Source organism: Coregonus clupeaformis, unplaced genomic scaffold (assembly GCF_020615455.1).
Source record: "Coregonus clupeaformis isolate EN_2021a unplaced genomic scaffold, ASM2061545v1 scaf1151, whole genome shotgun sequence".
Taxonomy (NCBI): Eukaryota; Metazoa; Chordata; class Actinopteri; order Salmoniformes; family Salmonidae; genus Coregonus; species Coregonus clupeaformis.
Window position 1 is genome coordinate 60,565 of NW_025534605.1, and position 24,558 is coordinate 85,122.

The window sequence follows — 24,558 nt, forward strand, 5'->3', positions numbered from 1 at the left end:
GAACTTCAAAAAAATCGCTAATGTTTTGCTGATTCGTTAATTCCACCCAAGTTCCTTTCTCCATTCCGTTCCCCGTTGACCTTTTTCATTACGGCTTTGGCAGGAGTTTTCAACTCTCAAAAAAGTACCTTTGTATGTAAAACAGCACAATTGGATGTTTCTATGTCCACAACAATGTTTAAACACATATCAGGTGACCATTTGTGAGGTCTGGGAAAAATGTAAGACATTTAGATTTTAGGTATAGTTACCACTTAAATGCAAGCGTGCTTTTGGGAAGAGACACTTTGTTTGGTTAGCGGGTATTTTGCTGTAAGGGGGAACAAAAATGGCCACTGGGTATTGATGCAAATGATCACGAGTATAGTGCCAGGCAGGCATAGGCTACTTTTGTAGTTAACATTTACTTACGAAGGTTTTGGGAAGCCATTCCTTCTACCAGAAGAAGGTTATCATTAGCATCATCACTAACGGCTACAAAGTGTAGACATACCTTGCCTACGCACACATGCACACTGAACAGGGCATTCTGTAGAGTACTTAGAAAGTTCATGGAAATACGAATCACTGATGCATTTTTTGTTCATGTCTTATGATTGACAGGCAAATGAATCGTTTTTCTAACAAGTTGAATGAACAGATTTAGTTGATTTCTTACTAAAGTTCAATAAATGTTTGAATAATATTTAATTTGGTTTGTCTGGATTCAGTGATTAGAGTCACCCAACCTGTTTATAGGGCCTAGTCGTGAACTTACCTCATAAATCAACACCCAGGATATGCCCCCAACAAGACTCAAATATATATCTATATATTGGAAATATAATATGAGAGGTTGAGCTTCTTCAGTTTGTGTCATAGTGGATACGTTTCTGTGTCCCTTTCCAGTGGTAACCCACATTGACTTTATATAGTGTACCAGAGTTGTTCCTGGCTTGCGGCCGCCTGCCATCCTGAATACGCCTGATCTCGTCAGTCTCAGAAGCTAAGCAGCGTCGGGCCTGGTTAGTACTTGGATAGGAGACATATAAACAGTACCAAGTGCTGTGACTTTTGTCCCAGTAGAGCAATGCTCTTTGTGTCATGGAGCAACTGCCTTTATTTATCACCTAATAATATCATGGATTGTTATTGGACTAAATGCAGTTTGTGTGCTGCCCTGCCTGATCCAAAATCAAATATTGGACAGTCTGCGTTTTCCCTCAAAATATAGGCATTTTGTGCCACAGCCTTTTGTTTTAGTCCTAAGAATGATCCCAATGTCTGTAGTCCATTAGGGCACTAAAAATCCCTTCAATGTTTACTTTTATGATTCGTTAATTCCCAAGTTCCCTTTCTCGTTTAGATTTCCCCGTTGACCTTTATCCCTGTTTGCTTTGGAGTTTCGCTCTCAAAAGTACACCTTTTTAACCAGCAAACAGCACAATTCTGGATGTTCCACTGTCCACAACAATGTTTCATCATATCAGGTGACCATTTGTGAGGTCTGGGAAAAATGTAAAAGATATTTGAATTTTGGGAATTGTAGTTACCTTAAATGCAAGCATTAAGGAAAGAGACCTTTGTTGGTTAGCCCCAGAACTGCTGTAGACAAAGCTAGCCCTGGAGTGATGCAAATGATCCACCAAGGTATAATTCGCTGCCAGGCAGGCATAGGCTACTTTGTGATTCACCCAACATTTACTCCTGCAAGAGGTTTTGGGGAAGCATTCCTTCCTACCCACAGAAGAAGGTTATCGGTAGCATCATCACTATGTGACTACGAAAGTGTAAGACTTATGTGTTACCCACCAGCCTGCCGCCACACATACACCTGAACAGGGGCATTCCTGTGCCGTGCCAAGTTCACATGGAAATACGAATCCACTGATGCATTTTTATTCCGCATATCATGCCAGGTTATTGGAGGCAAATAGTCGTTTTCAACAAAGTTGAATAGATTTAGTTGATTTCTTACTAAGTTCAATAAATGTTTGAATATTGTTGAATTTCAGTTTAATGTCTGGATTCCGTGATTCGGTCATAACGCCTATTTTATAGGGCCTAGTCAATGAACTTATGTAAATCAACATGAGAGATCTATACAGCAAGACTCAAATATATATCCATATTGGAAATGTAAAGCAAGGGTTGAGCTTCTTCAGTTTGTGTCACAAAGTGAGATGCGTTTTTCTGTGCTAATCCCTTTCAGGTAGGAAGTGACACATTGACTTTTCCTTGCTATAGTGTACCAAGGAATTTGTTCCTATTACGACCATACCATCCTGAATAAGCCTGATCTCGTCCGATCACGGAAGCTAAACAGCGTCGGGCACAGTTCGTACTTGGATGAGACCGCCTGGGAATACCAGGTGCTGCAGCTTTTGTCCCAGTAGAGCGTGCTCTTTGTGTCATGGAGCAACTTGCCTTTTATTTATCACCCTAATAATATCATGGATTGTTATTGGACTAAATGCAGTTTGTGTGTTTTCTGCCCTGCTAGTCGTCAAATAATGGACAGTGCGTTTCCTCGATATGGGCGTGCACATGCAGCCTTTGTTTTTAGTCACAAGGGAGCAGTCAGTAACTCTGTAGTCTAGTAGGGCACTATAAAATCCCCTTAATGTTTTGCCTGATTTCTATTTAATTCCAAGTTCCCTTTTCTCTAGTTTAGATTTCCCATTGACCGTTTACATCCCTGTTTTGTAGGTTTTCAAGCTCCTCAAAAAGTACACCTTTTTAATAGCAAAGCAAGCACAATTGGATGTTCTATATCTTACAACAATGTTTAAACCATGTCAGGTGACCATTTGTGAGGTCTGGGGAAAATGAACATTTAGATTTTGAGGTGTAGTTACCCTTAAATGCATGAAGAGAAGAAGAAAGTAAGGAAGTGATTTAAGCAAGTGTTTATTTTGCCACAGAACAAATAGCCACTGGAGTAATTGCAAATGATCACGGTATAATTCACCAGGCAGGCATAGGCTACTTTGTAGTTAACATTTACTTACGAAGGTTTTGGGGAAAGCCATTCCTTCTGAAGAAGGTTATAATTAGCATCATATTCATGTTTCACAAGTGTGAACATCTACTGCACCGCACACATGCACAGACGAAAAGGGGCATTTTTCCTGTACCGTGCCAGAAAGTTTGTAATACGAGGCATCTTTCTGTGCATTTATGTTCATGTCTTACACTTGATTGACTTAGAGCAAATAGAATGGTTTTCCAACAAAGTTGAATGAATTGATTGATTTTTCTTACTAAGTTCAATAAATGTTTGAATATTGTTGAATTTCGGTTTAATGTCTGGATTCGTGGTGCGGTCACAACGCCTATTTATAGGGCCCTAATCCAATACCCTGAACTTGTCGTAATCAACATGGGATGTGCCCTCTTCCCCAACCCTAGGACTCCAAATGTATATATACATAACTGTGCACTTATGCTTCCTCTGTTGGAAATGTAAGCAAAGGGTTGGGCTTCCTTCAGTTTGTGTCTGAGGAGTGGATCGCGTTTCTGTGTCCCTTTCAGAGTGGTGGCACAGTGACTTTATACTCAGTGTACCAAAATTTGTTCCCTCGCTTACGGCCATACCATCCTGAGGAAGAACTCGCTTCTGATCTCGTCCAGTCTCAGAAGCTAAGCAGCGCGTCGGAGCCTGGTTAGTACTTGGATAGGGGCTCTGCCTCAGGGCCTGCCGTGAGTGCTGTGGCATCTTTTTTTGTCCCAGTAAAAATTTATTAACATAACATTATGAACGACTGCTGCCTTTATTTATCACCCTAATAATATCATGGTTGTTGTTGGACTAAATGCAGTTTGTGTGTGTGCTGCTTTACCTGATCAAATCAAATAATGGACAGTCGTTTCCGCAAAATATAGGCAGACCCATGCGGCTTTGTTTTTGATCTAGAGACAGTCAATGTCTGTAGTCCATTAGGGCACTAAAAATCCCTTCAATGTTTGCCTGATTCGTTAATTCCCAAGTTCCCTTTTTCCTCACGAACATTTAAAGATTTCCCCGTTGACCGTTTGTCCCTGTTTGGCAAGGTTTTCGCTCTCAAAAGTACACCTTTTAAAACTAGCAAAACAGCACGATGGATGTTCTATATCACAACAATCTGAAGCTAGAAACCTATCAGGTGACCATTTTGTGAAGGTCTATGAAAAAAATATAAGACATTTTAGATTTTGAAATTATAGTTACCCTTAAATGCAAGCGTGCACCAGGAAGGAGACCTTCATTTGGTTAGGGGTGTTGCTGTAGAACAAATGGCCACTGGAGTGATATACAAATGATCTGGTATAATTCACAAGGCAGGCATAGGCTACTTTAGTTAACATTTACTTGCAGAGGATTTTGGGAGAGAAACCATTTCCTTCCTGAAGAAGGTTATGCATTATCATCATATGGCTACACAAAGTGTAAGACACTCTGTGCCCTTTTACAGCTACACACCTGAACAGGGCATTCCTATGCATTTCTAGAGGATTAATAAATACGAATCACTGAAGTGCATTTGTTCATGTCACTTATGATTGGCTTAGGCAAAAAAATGAATGCGTTTTCTAACTCAGTTAGAATAGATTTGAATTGATTTCTTACTAAGTTCAATAAATGTTTGAATATTGTTGATTGGTTTAATGTCTGGATTCCCATTGATTACGGTCCGCCTTTTCTTTTATAGGGCCCTAGTCAATGAACTTGTCACTAAATCAACATAGGATATGCCCTCCCTATAGGGCTCAAATATATCTATATGATATAAACAAGGTTGAGCTTCTTCAGTTTGTGTCACAAAGTGGATACGTTTCCATGTCGCTAGAGTGGTGACATTGACTTTATATAGTGTACCAAGGTTTGTTCCTCGCACAGCCAGCACCAGTCTGAATACGCCCGATCTCAAGTGCGATCCCGAGCTAAGCAGGGGTAGGGCCTGGTTAGTACTGGATGGTAGACCGCCTGGGAATACCAGGTGCTATAGCTTTTGTCCCAGTAGAGCGTGCTGCCACAGTGTCATGGAGCAACTGCCTTTTATTTATCACCCTAATAATATCATGGATTGTTGGACTAAATGCAGTTTGTGTGTGCTGCCCACACCCTGATCAAATCAAATAATGGACAGTACGTTTCCCTCCGAAAATCTGGAGGCAGTACATGCGGCCTTGCCCTGTTTAGTCTAGAGGCAATCAATGTCTGTAGGTCCGATAGGTCACTAAAATCCCTTCAATGTTTTACTGAGGTCTGCTAATTCAAGTTCCTTTTTACTCGTTTAAGATTTCCCGTTAGGCCAAGATTTTGTCCCTGTTTTTGGCAGGTTTTAAATATCAAAAAAGGCACACCTTTTTAATAGCAAAACAGCACAATTGGATATTCTATATCCACAACAATATTTAAACCCATATCAGGTGACCATTGAGGTCTGAGGAATATAAGACATTTAGATTTTACAGAGTCATGATTGCTAAAGTAAAAGCGATACCAGAAGAGAAACCGCTGTTTAGTTAGCGGGTGTTGCTGTAGAACAAATGGCCACTGGAGCGGTACGAGCCTGATCACGGTATAATTCTGCCAGGCAGGCATAGGCTACTTTATGAGGTTAACATTTGCTTGCGAAGGTTTAAGGAGAGAAGCCATTCCTTCCCCTACCAGAAGGTTATCATTACTTGGCATCATCACTAACGGCTACACACAAAAGTGAGACATCACTGTGGCCTTACCCTTTTACATGCACTGAACAGGGCATTCCTGTGCCGTGCAAGAAAGTTCATGGAAATCCCCGAATCACTGATGCATTTTATTCATGTCTTACACATGATTGACTTGGGCAAATGAATGCGTTTTCTAACAAGTTGAATAGATTTAGTTGATTTTCTTACTAAGTTCAATAAATGTTTGAATATTGTTGAACTGGAGGTTTAATGTCTGATTCATTGATTCGGTCCATAGCACTTCTCTATTTTTATAGGGCCCTAGTCAATGAACTTGTCATAAATCAACACAGGATATGCCCTCCCAAACCTCAAACATATATATCTATATATTGGAAATGTAAGCAAAAAAGAGTTGAGCTTCTTCAGTTTATTGTCACAAAGTGGATCGTTTCATGTCCCTTTCAAGTGGTGACATTGACTTTATATAGTGTACCAAGGTGCATTCCAGCTTACATTATACAGCCTGAAGATCACAGCCGGTCGTCTGATCTCGGAAGTAAGCAGGGTGAGACTGGTTGGCGTCACCCCGGATGAAGTAGACCGCCTAGGAACACCAGGTGCTGTGCTTTTGTCCCAGTAGGCGTGCTCTTGTATCATGGAGCAACTGCCTTTTTGTTACATCACCCTAACTAATATCTCATGGATTGTTATTGGACTAAAATGCAGTTTGTGTGTACTTTGCCCTGCCCTGATCAAATCCCAAATAATGGACAAGTGCGTTTCCCTCAAAATATAGGCGACCTTCCTTTTTGTTTTTAGTCTAGAGACAGTCAATGTCTGTAGTCAATCGGTCACTATAAATCCCTTCAATGTTTTGCTAGTTAAGTTAATTCCCAGTTCCTTTTTCTCGTTTAATTTCCCCACGTTGACGTTTGTCCCTGTTTATGAGTTTGCTCTAAAAATTTTACCTTTTTAATAGCAAAACAGCACAGATTGGATGTTCTATGTCCCTATAATCTCAGTAAACCTATCAGGTGACATTTGTGAAGTCTGGGAAAAATATGAACATTTGGATTTTTAGATTGTGATTACCCTTAAATGCAAGTGCCAAGGAAGAGACCTTTGTTGGTTAAAGCTTTGCGATTATTTTTAACAACAGAAGACAAATGGCCACTAGATTGATGCAAATGATCAGTATAATTCTGCCAGGCAGGCATGAGCTTTGCAATTCTTAACATTCACTTGCGAGGTTTTGGAAGCCAATCTTCTCTGAAGAAGGTTATCATTAGCATCATAGCTAACGGCTACAAGTGAACTTACTCTGCGTAGCGCCACCGCACACATGCACACAGACAGAGCATTCCTGTCGTGCCAAGAAAGTTCATGTAATACGAATCACGATGCATTTCAATTCATGTCTTATGATTGACAGGCAAATAGATGCGTTTCAACAAGTTAGAATAGATTTGAGAAATTTACGTTTCTTTAAGTTCAATAAGTATTTTGAATATTGTTGAATTTCGGTTTAATATCTTGGATTCCGTGATTCACGGTCCGCAACGCCTGTTTACTTCAGGGCCCTGAAGTGTTGAACTTGTCATAAGAGCATCCAACAGGATATGCCCTCCCCACCCCAACAAGACTCAAATATATACTCTATATTGAAATGTAAGGGATTTGAGCTTCTTCAAGTTTGTGTCACAAGTGAGATCTACGTTTCATGTCCTTTCAGAGTGAGTGACACATTGACTTTATATAGTGTGCAAGTTTATTCTAAGCTTGAAGCCATACTGTAGTCTGAATACGCCCGATCTCGTCTGATCTGGAAGCTAAACAGGGTGGGGCCTGGTTAGTACTTGGATGGTAGACCGCCTAGAATACCAGTGCTATAAGCACTATCCCAGTAGGCGTATAACCTTGTGTCATGGAGCAACTGCCTTTTATTTATCACCCTAATATCATGATTATTATTGGACTAAATGCCATTTCTGTGTACTGCCCTGCCTGTTTGATCAAATCAAATGGACAGTCGTTTCACCTCAAAAAATATAAAGGCAGTACATGCAGCCTTTGTTTAGTCTAGGAGACAGTCAATATCTACTATGCAGTCCCAATGCCAGTCTTACCACTAAAAAATCCCTTCAATCTATTTTTGAATTCTGGCGTTCCCAATTCCCTTTTCTCAGTTTAGATTTCCGTTGACCGTTTGTCCCTGTTTCTTTGAGTTTCGAAGCTCTCAAAGTACACCTTTTTTAATAGCAAAACAGCACAATTGGATGTTCCATGTCACAACAATGTTAACCATATCAGGTGACCATTTGTGAGGTCTAGGAAATGTAGAACATTTTGAATTTTGAGAGGTATGGTGCCTTAGAAGTACAAGCGTCCACCAGGAAGAGACCTTTGTTTGGACTAGCGGTGTTGCTGTAGAACAAATGGCCACAAATTCTGGAAAATGTTACAAAAAAATGATCACGGTATAATTCTGCAGGCAGGCATAAACTCTTAGCAGTTAACATTTACTTGCGAAGGTTTTGGGAAGCCATTCCTTCCTACCAGAAGAAGGTTATCATTAGCATCATCACTATGACCTTCCCTAAGATGTGAACATACATGTGCCCACCGCACATGCACACAGACAGAGAGCGTTTTCCTGTGCGTGCCCAGAAAGTTCATGGAAATACGAATCACTGTTGCATTTTTGTTCATGTCTTACCACATGATTGACTTGGGCAAATGAATCGATTACTAATAAGTTGAATAAATTTGAATTGATTTCTTACTAAATTCAATAATGTTTTGAATATTGTTGAATTTCGGTTCATCATCTTAGATTCCGTGGTCGGTCATACGCGCTATTTTCTCCAGGCCCTGATCAATGAACTTGTCATAAATAACGCCGTAGGATATGCCCTCCCCCAACAACCTCAAACTATATATCTATATGTCTATTGGAAATGTAAGCAAGGGTTGAGCTTCTTCAGTTTTGTGTCTACAAAGTGAATCTGCATTTCTGTGTCCCTTTCAGTGAGTGACACATTGACTTTATATAGTGTACCAAGAGTTGTTCCTAAGCCACGGCCATGCCAGCCTGAATACGCCCGATCTCGTCTGATCTCGGAAGCTGAAGCAGGGCCGGGAGCCTGGTTAGTACTTGGATGGTGAGCCGCCCTGGGCTACCAGGAGTGCTGTAACTCACAGCTGTCCCCAATGAGCGTGCTCTTGTGTCATGGAGCAACTGCCTTTTTATGCACATATCACCCTAATATCATGGATGTTATTGGACTAAATGCAGTTTGTGTGTGCTGCCCTGCCTGATCAAATCAAATAATGACAGTCGTTTTCCCTCAAAATATAGGCAGTACATGCAGCCTTTGTTTTTAGTCTGAGGAGACAGTCAATATCTGTAGTCAGTGAGTCATATAAATCCACTTCAATGTTTGCCTGATTCTACATTAATTCCCAAGTTCCCTTTTCTCTAGTTTAGATTTCCCCGTTGGCCGTTTATCCCTGTTTGCAGCAGGTTTAAGCTCTCAAAGTACACCTTTTAATAGCAAAACAGCACAATTGGATGTTCTATATCCACAACAATGTTTCAAACTATCAGGTGACCATTTGTGAGGTCTGGGGAAAAATGTAAGAACATTGAATTTGGGGTGTAGTTACCCTTAAATGCCCAAGCGTGCACCAGGAAAGGAATACTTTGTTGGTTAGCGGTGTTGCTGTAGAACAAATGGCCACTGGAGTGATGCAGGAAATGATCACGGTATAATTACACCAGGCAGGCATAGCTACTTTATGGTTAACATTTACTTGCGGGTTTTTAGAGCCAATCCCCTTCCTACCAGAAGAAGGTTATCACATTAACCATCATGGCTAACGGCTACACAAAGTGTGAACATCATGTGCCCACGCCACATGTACACACAGACAGGAGACATTTCCTGTACCGATGCCAGAAAGTTCAGCAAATACAGATACTGATGCATTTGTTCATGTCTTATGATTGACTTGGGCAAATGAATCGTTTTCCTAACAAGTTGAATAGATTTAGTTGATTTCTTACTAAGTTCAATAAATGTTTTGAATATTTATTGAATTTACGGTTTAATGTCTGGATTCAGCTGATTAGGTCCGCAACGCCCCTATTTTTATGGGGCCCTAGTCAGCCTGAACTTGTCATAAATCAACACATAGGATACAGCTGCCCTCTTCCCACAACAAGACTCAAATATATCTACACCTATATATCTCTGCCTCTCTCTATATATATACTATATATATTAAATGTAAAACAAAAGGTTGAGCTTCTTCAGTTTTGTCCTGAAAAGTGGATGCGTTTCTGTGTCCCCTTTCAGAGTGAGTAGCCCAGTAGAGAAGCTTTGCCATAGTGTACCAGAGTTGTTCCCGCTTCTTGGCCATACCATCCTAGGTCCAGCCTGATCACAAATCGATCTTGAAGCTAAAGCAAAAGTAAGACCTGAATTAGTATGGATGGGAGACCGCCTGGGAGTACAAAGTGCTGTAGCTTTTGTCCCAGTAGGCATTGCTCTTGTGTCATGGAGCAACTGCCTTTTATTTATCACACCTAATAATATCATGAAGTTGACTGAAAATGGACTAAATGCAGTTTTTGTGGCTTGTGCTGCCCTGCCTGATCAAATCAAATAATGGACAGTCGTTTCCCTCAAAATATAGGCAATACATGCAGCCTCTGTTTTAGTCTGAGAGACAGTCAAGCCCTGTCTGTAGTCAAGTAGGGCACTGAAAACCACATAATGTTTTTGCCTGATTTAGTTAATTCCCGGATTCCCACTCTCCGTTCGAACGTTCCCGTTGACCAGATTTGTCCCTGTTTGTAGATTCGCTCTCAAAAAGTACCTTTTTAATAACAAAACAGCACAATTGGATGTTCTATCATCTAGCAACAATGTTTAAACCATATCAGGTGACCATTTGTGAGGTCTGGGAAAAATGTAAAGACATTTGAATTTTGGGGTGTAGTTGCATAGAAGAAATGCAAGCGTGCACCGGAAGAGACCTTTGTTTGGATAAAGCGGTGTTGCTGCAGATTAAATGGCCACTGGAGTGATCTGAAATGATCACGGTGCTCTAATTACTGCCAGGCAGGCATAGGCTAACCCCAACTAGTTAACATTTACTTGCAGAAGGGATTTGGGAAAGCCATTCCTTCCTACAGAAGAAGGTTATCATTAGCATCATCGGCTATGGCTACACAAAGTGTATATATATCACAGCGCATACACACACACATACACACAGACAGAGGCATTCCCAACGCATTGCCAAGAGGTTATAATCTGAATCCACAGGTAATTTTGTTCATGTCTTACCTATTGATTGACTTAGGCAAAAGAAAATGGATACGTTTCTAACAAGTTGAATAGATTTAGTTGATTTCACTTACTAAAGTTCAATAAATGTTTGAATATTGTTGAATTTACCAGGTTTCTGTCCTCTGGATTCAGTGATTAGGTCCTGCTTTTCTATTTTATAGGGCCTAGTCCACAATGAACTTGTCATAAATCAACATAGGAGATATGCCCCCCCCAACAAGACTCAAAATATATCTATATATTGATGTAAGCAAGTTGAGCTTCTTCAGTTTGTGTAATACAAAAGTGAATCGTTTCAGCTCCTTTCAAGTGGTGGCTTGCATTGACTTTCTCTAGTGTGCACCAAGTTGTTCCACCAACTTACGGCCATACCATCCTAGATCTGCTGATCCCAAATCGGAAATCAGGAAAGCTATGGCGATAGGGCCTGGATTCGTGCCTGGATGGGAGACCGCCTGGGAGCCACCAGGAGTGCTGTAGCTTTGTCCCAGTAGGCGTGCTTCCTTGTGTGCGGAGCAACTGCCTACATTTACTTTTTTAATAATATGTGGTTGATATTGGACTAAATGCGGTTTTGTGTGTGCTGCCTACTTCCTAGTCAAATCAAACGTAATGGACAGTGAGTGCACCCTCAGGAAATATAGGCAGAAGCTGGCCACAAGCCTTTGTTTTAGTCTGAGAACGATCAATGTCTGTAGTCATTGGGGCTATAAAAGTCACTTCAATGTGCGCCTGATTCCGTTAATTCCCAAGTTCCACTTTCTCCGTTTAAGCGATTTCCAAAATTGACCGGGTTTTACGTCCCTGTTTGGCAGGAGTTTTCAGCCTCTCAAAAGTACACCTTTAGCCTTGAAACCCAGCACAATTGGATATTCTTGTCCCTACAACAATGTTTAAACCTATCCGGGTGACATTTGCAGATCTGGGAAAATGTAAGACATTTAGATTTTAGGTGCTTGATTACCATAAGTACAAGCGTGCACCAGGAAGAGACCTTTGTTTTGGTTAATGGTGTTGCTGTGGGAACAAATGGCCTGGGTGATACAAATGATCCCATAGGTATAATTCTGCCGGGCAGACATAGCCACCACTTTGTGATTAAACAATTACTTAGAAGGTTTGGCAGGAAAGCCAATCCTTTCACAGAAGAAGATTAATGGGTAGCATCTTTATTATGTGACTACACAAATTGTGAACATCTGCATGTACCACCTTTACATGCACACAGACAGGGCATTCCCTGTGCATTAGAAAAGGGTTCGTAAGGAAATAGAATCACTGGTGATGCATTTGTTCATGTCTTATGATTGACTAGACAAAATGGTGCGTTTTCAACAAGTTGAATAGATTTGATTTGATTTCTTACTAAGGTTTACAATAATGTTTGAATATTGTTCGTTTGGTTTAATGTCTGGATTCGTGGTCAGATCTGCGCCCGCCTATTTTATAGGGCCCTAGTCAATGAACTTATATAAATCAACATAGGATATGTTTCATGAGGACTCGGAAATATATATCTATATATTGGAAATGTAAGTAAGGGTTGAGCTTCTTCAGTTTGTGTCACACACAAGTGGATGCGTTTCTGTGTCCCTTTCAGAATTAGAAAATTGACACATTGTTTTTTTTTATATGTAGTGTATATAGAAAGTTTGTTTTCTAGAAAGCACGACCCATACCATCCTGAATCTGCTTCGATCTCCCAGTCGATCTCAGAAGCTAAGCAGCCCCGGGGCTGGTTAGTACTTGGATGGGAGACCTTCCACACACCCCAAAATTGCAGGTGCAAGCTTTTTGTCCCAGTGGAAAGCGTGCTCTTGTATCATGAACAACTGCCTTTTTTTTTATTTATCACCCTGTCATATCATGGATTGTTATTGGACTATTTTGGTTGTGTGGTAACTTTGCCTGCCCTGATCAAATCAAATATTGGACATTAACGTTTCCCTCAAAATATAGGCAATTACACGTGCAGCCTTGTTTAGTCAGGACAGTCAATGTGTCTGCCCAGAAGTCCCATTCAGACACTAAAGAATCCACTTCAATGTTTGCACTTTGATTCGTTAATTCCCCAGTTCCTTTCTCGTTTGATTCCCGTTGACCTTTGTCCTGTTTTGGCAGGTTTTACGCTATATCAAAGAAGTACACACTTTGCAGCCAACAAGAAACAGCTGGAAATTGGATGTTCTATGTCCACAACAATGTTCGACCATATCAAGGTGACCTTTTGGAGGTCTGGAAAAATGTAGACATTTAGATTTTGGGGTGTAGTTACCCTTAAATGCAAGAAGGCGTGCTGAGGAAGACTTTGTTTGGAAGGTTAAGCGGTGTTTGCTGTAGAACACCAAATAACCCCACTAATTGATGCAAATAAATGCGATACTCAATTCACCAGGCGGGCATAAGGCTACTTGTGGTTATTTTATGAAGGTTTTGGGGAAGCCATTCCTTCCCTCTACCGAAGAAGGTTAATAGGTAAGCATCATCACTATGTTCCTGAAGTACTTGAACATGCACCTTACACCACATACACACAGACAGAGCATTCCTGTGCCGTGCCAGAAAGTTCATCCCGGAAACATCTACCGAATCACTGATATAACATTTGTTCCTTCTATCTTACTTAGATTGACTTAAACAAAATGAATCAAGAATTTTCAACTCAAGATTGAATAGTTGAGTTGATTTCTTACTGATTCAATAAATGTTTGAATATTGTTTAATTTGGTTTTTAATATGCCCAGATTCCGTGATTGTTCATAAAAGCGCCTATTTTATAAGACCCTAGTCAATGAACTTTGTCATAAATCAACATAGGATACTTCCCAACAAGACTCAATATATATCTACCTATTCAAGTACAAGCAAGGGTTGAGCTTCTTCAGTTTGTGTCACAAAGAAAAGTGAATCGTTTCATGTCCCACTCAAAGTAGTGACTTGCATTGACTTTACTTCATGATGTACCCAAGAGTTGTTCCCTGTAACCTACGTACGCCTTATCCACAGGCATCGCCTGATCGTCCGATCCACGGAAGCCTTCAAAAGCGTCGGGCCTGGTTAAATGATCACTTGGATGGAGACCGCCCACCTAGAGTGTACAGTGCCGCATGGCTTTTGTCAGTGAGGCATTGCTCTTTGTGTGTCGTAATTCAACTGCGCGCATTATCGCCTAATAATATCATGGTTATTATTGGACTAAATGCAGTTTGGCGTATGCTGCCTTTCCCTGATCAAATCAAATAATGGACAGTCGTTTCCTCAAATGAGCGATACATACAGCCTTTGTTTGCCAGAAATCAAGTTCGATCAATATCTGTAATCACGTGGAACTCGCAAAGAATCACACTAATGTTTTGCCTGGGATTCTGTTAATTCCCACCAGGTTCCACCCTTTTCTTTCCAGATTTCTAGACCTTCCCGTTGACCGTTTGTCCCTGTTTTGGCAGGTTTAAGCTCCTCAAAGTGATACCTTTTAATAGCAAACAACACAGTCGGATGTTCTATATCCACATATTGTTTTAAACACATATCAGGTATTAGATGGTCTGGAAAATACAGGCTAGGCTGGGTCCAAGTCTGTGGTCACCCTTAAAATGCCAAGCGATACTAGGGAAGAGACTGCTTGTTTGGTTAAGCCGTTATTTGCTGTGATGGTATGGCCACTGGGTGTTTTCCAAATGAAATCCATAGTCTCAAATTCACACCAGAGCAGGCATAGGCTACTTTGTAGTTAACATTTTTACTTAAGGTTTGAAGCCATTCTTCCCTACCAGAAGGGTTCTATCATTAGCATCATGCTTCATGGCTACTGAAATGTGGTTTTCCTCTGCCTTGCGCCTACACACATGCACACAGACAGGGGCATTCTGCCGTGCCGAGAGAGTTCATATAATCGAATCACCATTCGTTTGTTGTTCATGTCTTATGATTGACTTGGGCAAATGAATGCGTTTTCTCAGTTGAATAGCGATTTTAAGTTCATGATTTCTTACTAAAGTTTCAATAATGTTTTGAATATTGTTGTTGGCGTTTCGGTTTAATGTCTGGATTCTACGTGTGGGTCCATAGCCTATTTGCCAGGCCCTAGTCATACAACATCATAAATCAACATGTTTTTTTGGATATACCCTCCCCCAACAAGACTCAAATATATATCTATATTTGAAATGTAGCTTGGGATTGACCCTTCAGTTTGTGTCACAAAGTGGAATCACATTTCTATGTCCCTTTCAGAGTGGTGACATTGACTTTATCTTTATCAGTAGCCACCAAAGGTTTGTTCCTAGCTTACGGCCATACCAGTCCTGCAGACCACGCGATCTCGTCGATCTCGGAAGCTGGCAGGAGTGGGGGCTGGTGGCAGCCCTTGGATAGGAGCAGCCTGGGAATGCAGGTGCTGTCGCTCCCCCATCCCAGTAGGGCGTGCTCTTGTGTCATCGCAACTGCCTTTTATTTATCTTTCAACATCATCTCATGGTTGTTATTGGATAAATGCAGTTTGTGTTTTACTTTCACTGATCAAAATCAAGTAATGGACAGTGCGTTTTCCTCAAAATATAGGCAGTACGTCCTGGCCTTTGTTTTAGTCTGGGGGTGATGTTATCTTGGAAGATCCCATCAGGTAGTCAATAAAAATCGCTAATGTTTTGCACCCCTGATTCTGTTAATTCCCGGTTGCCACTACCTCGTTTAAAATTTCCCGTTGACCGTTTGTCCCTGTTTTTGGCAGGTTTATCTCAATTTTACCTTTTTAATAGCAAATATTTGGTTGGATCTGTTCTATGTCTACTAACAATGTTCAATATATCAGGTGACCATTTGTAGTCTAGGGAAAATATGAACATTTCCAGATTTTGGGGGTGTAAGTTACCTATGTTGCAATGGCGTACCAGGGAAGAGACTTCTTGTTTGATTATGGTGTTGCTGTAGAACAAATAGCCACACAGTGATGCAAATAATCCGCAGTATAATTCTCCGCCCAGAGCGGGCATGGCTGCCCCTGTGGTTAACTCATTTACTCATGAGGTTTGGGGAGAGAAGGCTATGCATTCCTTCCCTGAAGAAGGTTATCATTGGCATCATCACTTTCTTACAGGCTACTGCAAAGTGTAGACACATGCCTTGCACTTTTGCCATGCACTGACGAGGCGTTCTGGCCGCGTGCCAGAAAGTTCGCCGAAATCCCGGTCCGCTGATGCATTTTGTTCATGTCTTATACATGATTGACTTGGGCAAATGAATCGTTTTCTAACGAGTTGAGATAGATTTGATTGATTTCTTTTTAAGTTCAATAAATGTTTGAATATTGTTGAATTTCAGTTTAATCTAATCACCGTTCGTGTTCGATCCCTGCGCTATTTATAGGGCCTAGTCAATGAACTTTATCATATGTAAAATCAGCATAGGATATGCCTCTTACAACAAGACTCAAATATATATATATATATATATATATATATATATATATATATATATATATTGGAAGTATGAAAGCAAAGGGTTAGGCTTCTTTAGTTTGTGTCACAAAGTGGATACGTTTCTGTGTCCCTTTCAAGTGAAGGAGTGACACATTGACATATAGTGTACCAAGAGTTGTTCCCTCGCTTAGAGCCGCCCTGCATCCCCAGATACGCCTGATCCACCCGTCCGATCTCTGAAGCTAAACAGCGTGGGCCTGGTTGCGTACTTGGATGAGAGCCTTTCCAAGTGCAGAAAGATTGCTGTAAGCTTTTTGTCCCAGTAGGCGTGCTCTTGTGTCTGTGAACAACTTTACCTTTTATTTATCACCTAATAATATCATGGATTTTATTATTGGACTAAATGCAGTTTGTGTGTGCTCCTGCCTGATCAAATCAAATAATGGACAGTGCGTTTCCCTCAAAATATAGGCAGTACGACCTTTACGGCTCTGTTTTAGTCTAGGAGACAGTCAATGTCTGTAGTCAAGTAAATTTTCAAAATCCCTTCAATGTTTTGCCTGATTCGTTAATTCCCAAGTTCCCTTTTCTCGTTTAGATTTCCCGTTGACGTTTGTCCCTGTTTTGGCGAGTTTTAGAAGCTCTCAAAAGTACACCTTTTAATAGCAAAAACAGCACAATTGGATATTCTATGTCACAACAATGTTTAAACCATATCAGGTGACATTTGTGAGGTCTGGGAAAAATGTAAAGAGATTTAGATTTTGAGATTGCTTGAAATTTGCATAAATACAAGCGCTATTTCCAGGAAAGACCTTTGTTTGGTTATGGTGTTGCTGTAGAACAAATGGCCACTGGAGTGGTCTGGAAATGATCATAGTATAATTCTGCCAGGCAGGCGCCGACTGCTGTGAATTTAACATTTACTTGCGAAGGTTTTTGGGAAAGCCATTCGCCACCACTGCCAGAAAGAAGGTTATCATTAGCATCGCCATGCCCAAACTACAAAGTGAACACCACGCGCGCAAAAGCCACGCACATGCACAGACAGGGGCATTCCTGTGCCGTGCCAGTTCATGTAAATACGAATCACCGTGCATTTTGTTTGCATGTCTTATGATTGGCTCCAGGCAAATGGAGTGCGTTTTCTAACAAGTTAGACAAATTTAGTTACGATTTCTTGCACTAAGTTCAATAAATGTTTGAATATTGTTGAATTTCAGTTTAATGTCTAGATTCAATGATTCGGTCCGCCGCCTATTTTATAGGGCCTAGTCAATGAACTTGTCATAAATCAACATAGGATATACCTCTTCCCCAACAAGACTCAAATATATCTATATGTGGAAATGTAACAAAGGGTTGAGCTTTCTTCGGTTGTGTCACAAAGTGAATCCGTTCTGTCCCTTTCAGAGTGAGTGACACATTGACTTTATATAATTCCCATGCAAGAGTTTGTTCCCTAAACTTTACGGCCATACCAGCCTGAATAAGCCACGATCATGTACAGTCTCGGAGGCTAAACGGGAGGGTAGGGCCTGGTTAGTACTTGGATGGCAGAACCGCCCTGGGAATACAGGGCTTTGTAAGCTTTGTCCCAGTGGGCGTGCTCTTGTGTCATGGAGCAACTGCCTTTTATTTATCACACACCCTAATAATATCATGGATTATTTATTGGACTAAATGCATTTGTGTGTGCTCTTCTGCCCTGATCAATCTGGAAAAAGCAATGGACAGTCGTTTCCCTCAAAATATAGGCATTACATGCAGCTTTTTGTTTCAGTCCCAGGGGGCGATAAATGTCTGTAGTCCATTAGGGCACTATAAATCCCTTCAAATGTTTTGCCTGATTTAAATTCATTCCCCAAGTTCCCTTTTCTCCGTTTAATTTCGATTGACCGTTTGTCCCTGTTTGTGAGTTTCGCTCTCAAGTACACCTTTTTAATAGCAGAAACAACTGAATTGGATGTTCTATGTCACAACAATGTTTAAACCCTATCAGGTGACCCCACATTGTGAGGTCTGGGAAAAAATGTAAGTTATTTGATTTTGGGAATTGTAATTACCTTAAATGCAAGCGTGCACAGAAGAGACCTTTGTTTGGTTAAGCGGTGTTGCTGTAGAACAAATGGCCACTGGGTGGTCCGATGATCATGATATAATTCTGTGAGCGGGCATAGGCTACTTTGTAGTTAACATTTGCTGCGAAGGTTTTGGGGGAGAGAAAGTGATCTTCCTACACGGAAAAGGTTATCACGATAAGCATCTCCTTTGCGGCTGCAAAGTGCTGAACATCACCTGCCGCAGCCTTACCGCACACATGCACACAGACAGGGGCATTCCTGTGGAAGTACCAGAAGTTCATGGAAATACGAATCACTGTGATGCATTTTGTTCATGTCTTATGATTGACTTGAGTAAAATGAATCGTTTTCTAACAAGTTGAATCTGGATTAATTTGATTTCTTACTAAGTTCAATAAATGTTTGAATATTGTTGAATTTCGGTTTAATCTGGATTCGTGATTAGGTCCATAGCGCCTATACTATAGGGCCCTAGAGTCAGCTGAACTTATCATAAATTAACATAGGATATGCCCTCTCCCCCCCAGCAAAGACTCAAATATACTCCTCCTATATAGTAAAATGTACAAGCAAAAGGGTTGAAACTGCTGGGTTGTGTCACAAAGTGGATCGTTTCTGTGTCCACTTTCAGGTGAGTGACACATTGACTTTATAGTGTACCAAGAGAGGTTGTTCCTAAGCTTCACTGTGCATACCATCCTGAATAAGCCTGATCTTGTCGATCTCAGAAGCTAAGCAGGTGGGCCTGTGAGTTAGTACTTGGATCAGGGTATGGGAATTTCAGATTAACTGTAGCTTTGTCCAAGTAGGCGTGCTCTTGTGTCATGAACAACTGCCTTTTGTTTATACCCTATGTATATGGATTGTTATTGGACTAAATGCAGTTTGTGTGCTGCCCTGCTTTTTCAGTCAAATCAAATATTGGATGGAGTGCGTTTCCTCAAAATATAGGCATTACATTTACAGCCTTGTTTTAGTCTAGAGTTGATCAATATCTGTAGTCGCATTGGGCACTGCCCAAATCCCTTTCAATCGTTTTTCAGTTCAATTAATTCCCAAGTTCCCTTTTCCCTCACGTTCCAGATTTCCCCGTTGACCGTTTGTCCCACCTGTTTTGGCAGGTTTCGCTCCTCAAAGTACACCAGCACCCAATAACCAAAACAGCACAATTAGGATATTCTATATCCCACAACAATGCTACTTCCCCATCAGGTGACCATTTGTGAGGTCTGGGAAAAATGTAAGACATTTAGATTTTGGGTGTAGTTACCCTTAAATACAAGCGTGCACAAGGAAGAAAGAGACCTTTGTTTGGTTAAGCGGTGTTGCTGTATAGGGAACAAATGGCACTGGAGTGATACAAATGATCACGGTATAATTCTGCCAGGCAGGCATAGGCTACTTGTAGTTAACATTTACTTACGAAGGTTTTGGGAAGCCAGTCCTTCCCACCACCAGAAGAAGGTTAATATTACAGCATCATCGCTAAATACACAAAAAGTGTAGACATACGTGGCCTTACCACTTTATGCACACAGACAGGGGCTTGGCATTTACTGCCGTGCCAGTTCAAAGCAGATACGAATCACTGATGCATTTTGTTCATGTCTTATAGTTGACTTGGGCAAATGAATGCGTTTTCTAATGATTGAATAAATTTAGTTGATTTCTTACTAAGTTCAGCCGTGTTTGAATATTGTTGAATTTCGGTTTAATGTCTGGATTCCATTGATTAGATCCATAGCGCCTATTACTTGGAGCCCTAATGATCAAATAGACATGTAAATTAATATGGAGTTTATGTCCTCTGCCACTCTCCTCCCCCTTTAGACTCAAATATATATCTATATATTTGGAAATGTAAGCAAGGGTTGAGCTTCTTCTTCAGTTTGTGTCCTAGAAAGTGGAGTACGTTTCTGTGTCCCTTTCAGTGAAGTGACACATTGACTTTATAGTGTACCAAGAATTTGTTCCTAAACTACTGACATACCATCCTGAATAGCTGATCTTGTCGATCTCTGAAGCTAAGCAGCGTTGGAGCCTGGTTAATCTTGGATGGAATTTGCCCATGGGAGGCACCAGGTGCTATACCTAGCTTTTGTCCCAGTAGGCGTGCTCTTGTGTCATGGAGCAACTGCCTTTTATTATCACCCTAATAATATCATGGATTATTTGTGGACTAAATGCAGTTTGTGTGTGCTGCCTGCCTGATCAAATCAAATATTATTTGGACAGTCGTTTCCCTCCAAATATAGGCAGTACATGTGCAGCCTTTGTTTTTAGTCTAGGGACAGTCAATGTCTACTGTAGTCCATTAGGGCACCCTAAAAATCTTCTAATGTTTGCCTGATTCCGTTAATTCCCAAGTTCCACTTTTCTCTAGTTTAGATTTCCCAGTTGACGTTTGTCCCTGTTTTATGATTTGCGGCTCTAAAAGTACACCTTTTTAATAGCAAAACGGCACACAATTGGATGTTCTATGTCCACAACAATGTTTAAACCTATCAGGTGACATTTGTGGGTCTGGGGAAAAAATGTGAACATTTAGATTTTGAGGTGTAGTTACCCTTAAAAATGCAAGCGTGGAAGAGACCTTTGTTTGATTGGCACGGTGTTGCTGCCAGAGCAAATAGCCACTGGAGTGATGCAAATGATCACGGTATAATTCTGCCAGGCAGGCATAGGCTACTTTGTATTGCTGTTTACTTGCGAGGTTTTGGGAAAGCCATTCCTTCCTGAAGAAGGTTATCATTAGCATCATCTAACGGCTACACAAAGTGTAGACATCACGCTGCCCTTACCGCTTTTACATGCACTGAACAAGGGGCATTCACATGCCGTGCCAGAAGTTCATGTCTACTGAATCACTGATACATTTGTTCATGTCTTATAGTTAGCTTGGGCAAATGTGAATCACGTTTTCTAACAAGTTGAATAGATTTAGTTGATTTCTTACTAAGTTCAATAAATGTTTGAAGATAATATTATTTGAATTTCGGTTTAATCTGGATTCGTGATTAGATCTTGTGCTCTATTTTATAGGGCCTAGTCCAATGAACTTGTCATAATCAACATAGGATGTGCCTCCCAACAAGACTCAAATATATATCTATATCTGTTAGGTAAGCCGAGAGGTTGAGCTTCCTTTATGGTTTTGTGTCACAAAGTGGATACGTTTCTGTGTCCTTTCAGAGTGAGTGACACATTGACTTTATATAGTGTACCAGAGTTGTTCACAAACGTGTCTATAGAAGATAAGCGATCTCGTCAGATCTCAAGCTAAGCAGCGTCAGACCTGAATTAAATCACTTGGATGGGAGACATAGAGTACCAGGTGCTGTAAGCTTTTGTCCCAGTGAAATGCGCTCTTGTGTCATGGAACAACTGCCTTTTATTTATCTTTTTACCTAATAATATCATGGATTGTTATTCGGACTAAAATGCAGTTTGTGGCAATGCTGCTGCCCTGATCAAATCAAATAATGGACGATGCGTTCCTCAAATATGAGCGGTATCCACAGCCTCTGTTTAGTCTAGAGACGTTATCTGAACAAATATCTGCCATGGAAACCAAAAGTGTTAGGGCACTAAAGAAATCCCTTCAATGTTTGCTGATTCGTTAATTCCCAAGTTCCCCACTTTTCTCGTTTAGATTTCCCCGTTGGCCATTTGTCCTGACTTTTTGTAGGTTTAAAAGCTCTCAAAAGTACACCTTTTTCAACCAGCAAGCAGCACAATTGGACATTTCATATCAGCAAGCTGTTTAAACCATATCAGAGTGACATTTGGCAGGGTCTAGGAAAAAGTATGTGAACATTTGGGTGCACAGGTGCTCAGGTCTGCCCTTAAATACAGCGTGTAGGAAAGACCTTTGTTTGGTTGGCGGTGCTGTTGCTGTAGAACAGTAGCCACACTGGGTGATGCAAATGATCACGGTATAATTCTGCCAGACGGGCATAGGCTACTTGTAGTTAACATTTACTTCTGTGAAGAGTTTTGGGGGGAGAGGAAGCCACATTCCTTCCCTACCAGAAGAAGATTTATCATTAGCATCATCACATGCCGGCTACAAAGTGTGAACACCTCTTGGCAGCGCACCCGCACACATGCACTGAACCAGAGGCATTCTGTGCCGTGCCAGAAAGTTCGTAATGTAATCACGAATCACGTGCATTTGTTCATGTCTTATGATTGACTTTAGGCAAATGAATGCGATTCTCCTAACAAGTTGAATAGATTTGAAAGTTTGATTTCTTACTAAGTTCAATAGTATTTGAATATTTGATTTAGGTTATGTCTGGATTCCGTGATTGAGTCATAGCCTATTTATAGACCCTAGTCAATGAACATCCATGAAATCAACATAGGATATGCCCCCCCAACAAGACTCTGGAAATATCTATGTAAGCTGATATGTAAGCAAGGGTTGAGCTTCTTCAGTTTGTGTCACAAAGTGGGATCGTTTCTGGCATGTCCCTTTCAAAGTGGTGACACATTGACTTTATAAGTGTACCAAGAGTTGTTCCTAAGCTTGACGGCTTCCACCATCCTAGATCAAAGCGCTGATCTCGTCGATCTCCCAGGCAGCTAAGCAGCGTCGGGCCTGGTTAGTACTTGGATGGGAGACACGCCACCTGGAGTACCAGGTGCTGTGGCTTTTTGTCCCAAGTAGGCAGTATCTTGTGTCATGGAGCAACTGCCTTTTATTTATCACTAATATAATATCATGGATTGTTATTGGACCTAAATACGGATTTACGGCCTGAAGCAGCCAGTACCTTTGCCTGATCAAATCAAACCAGCCCGGACGGTCTCGCGTTTCTTTTTTCAAAATATAGGCAGTACATGCAGCCTCTCTTTTTAGTCTAGGAGACAGTCAATGTCTGTAGTCGATAGGGCACTAAGAAATCCCTTCAATGTTTTCTGATTCTACACATTCATTCCCAAGTTCCCTTTTCTCCGTTTAGATTTCCCCGAGTGACCGTTTGTCCCTTTGGCAGGTTTCGCTCTCAAAAAAGTACACACTTTTTAATAGCAAAACAGCACAATTGGATGTTCTATATATCACAACAATGTTTAAACCATATCAGGTGACCATTTGTAGAGTCTGGGAAAAATCATAAGACCATTTAGATTTTAGAGTGTAAGTTACCCTTAGTGCAAGCGTGCACCAGGAAGAGACCTTTGTTTGGTTAAGCGGTGTTGCTGTAGAACAAATGGCCACAGGTGCAAATGATCACGGTATAGTCTGTTACCCAGGCAGGCACGTGAGCTCACCCTGTAGTTTGCATTTTGCTGCGAAGGTTTTGGGAAAGCCATTCCCTACCAGAAGGTTATCATTAGCATCATTAGCTATGGCTACACAAGTGTGTGAACCTCACCTGCAGCAGCGCACACACGCACACGCACACACAGACAGGCATTCCTGTAGTGCCAGAAAGTTCATGTAAATACGAATCACCGATGCATTTATTCACATGTCTTATGATTGACTTGGAGGCAAAAAAATGAATGCGTTTTCCTAATAAGTTAGGAAAAATAGATTTAGTTGATTTCTTACTAAAGTTCCCAATAAATGTTTGGAATATTGTTGAATTTCGGTTTAATATCTTTAGTTCGATTAGGTCCATAGCATATATTTTTTGCCAGGGCCCTAGTCAATGAACTTGTCATAAATCAACATACGGATCATGCCCCCCATAACTAGGGCTCAAATATATGTCTATATATATATTGCGATATGCCTCAAAGCAAGGGTTGAGCTTCTTCAGTTGTCCACAAAGTGGAATCGCACGTTCTGTGTCCTTTCAAGTGGTGACATTGACTTTATACCTTGTGCAAGAGTTGTTTCGCTTACGGCAATACCATCCTGAATACGCTGATCTCGTCAGTCTCGAAGGCGTAAGCAATCGGAACCTGGTTAGTACTTGGATGAGAACACGCCTCAAATTTTCCGTTGCTGTAAGCTTACTGTCCCAATGCTTAGGCGTGCTCTTGTGTCGCATGGAAACAGCTGCTTTTATTTATCACCTAATAATATCATGGATTGTTATTGGACTAAAT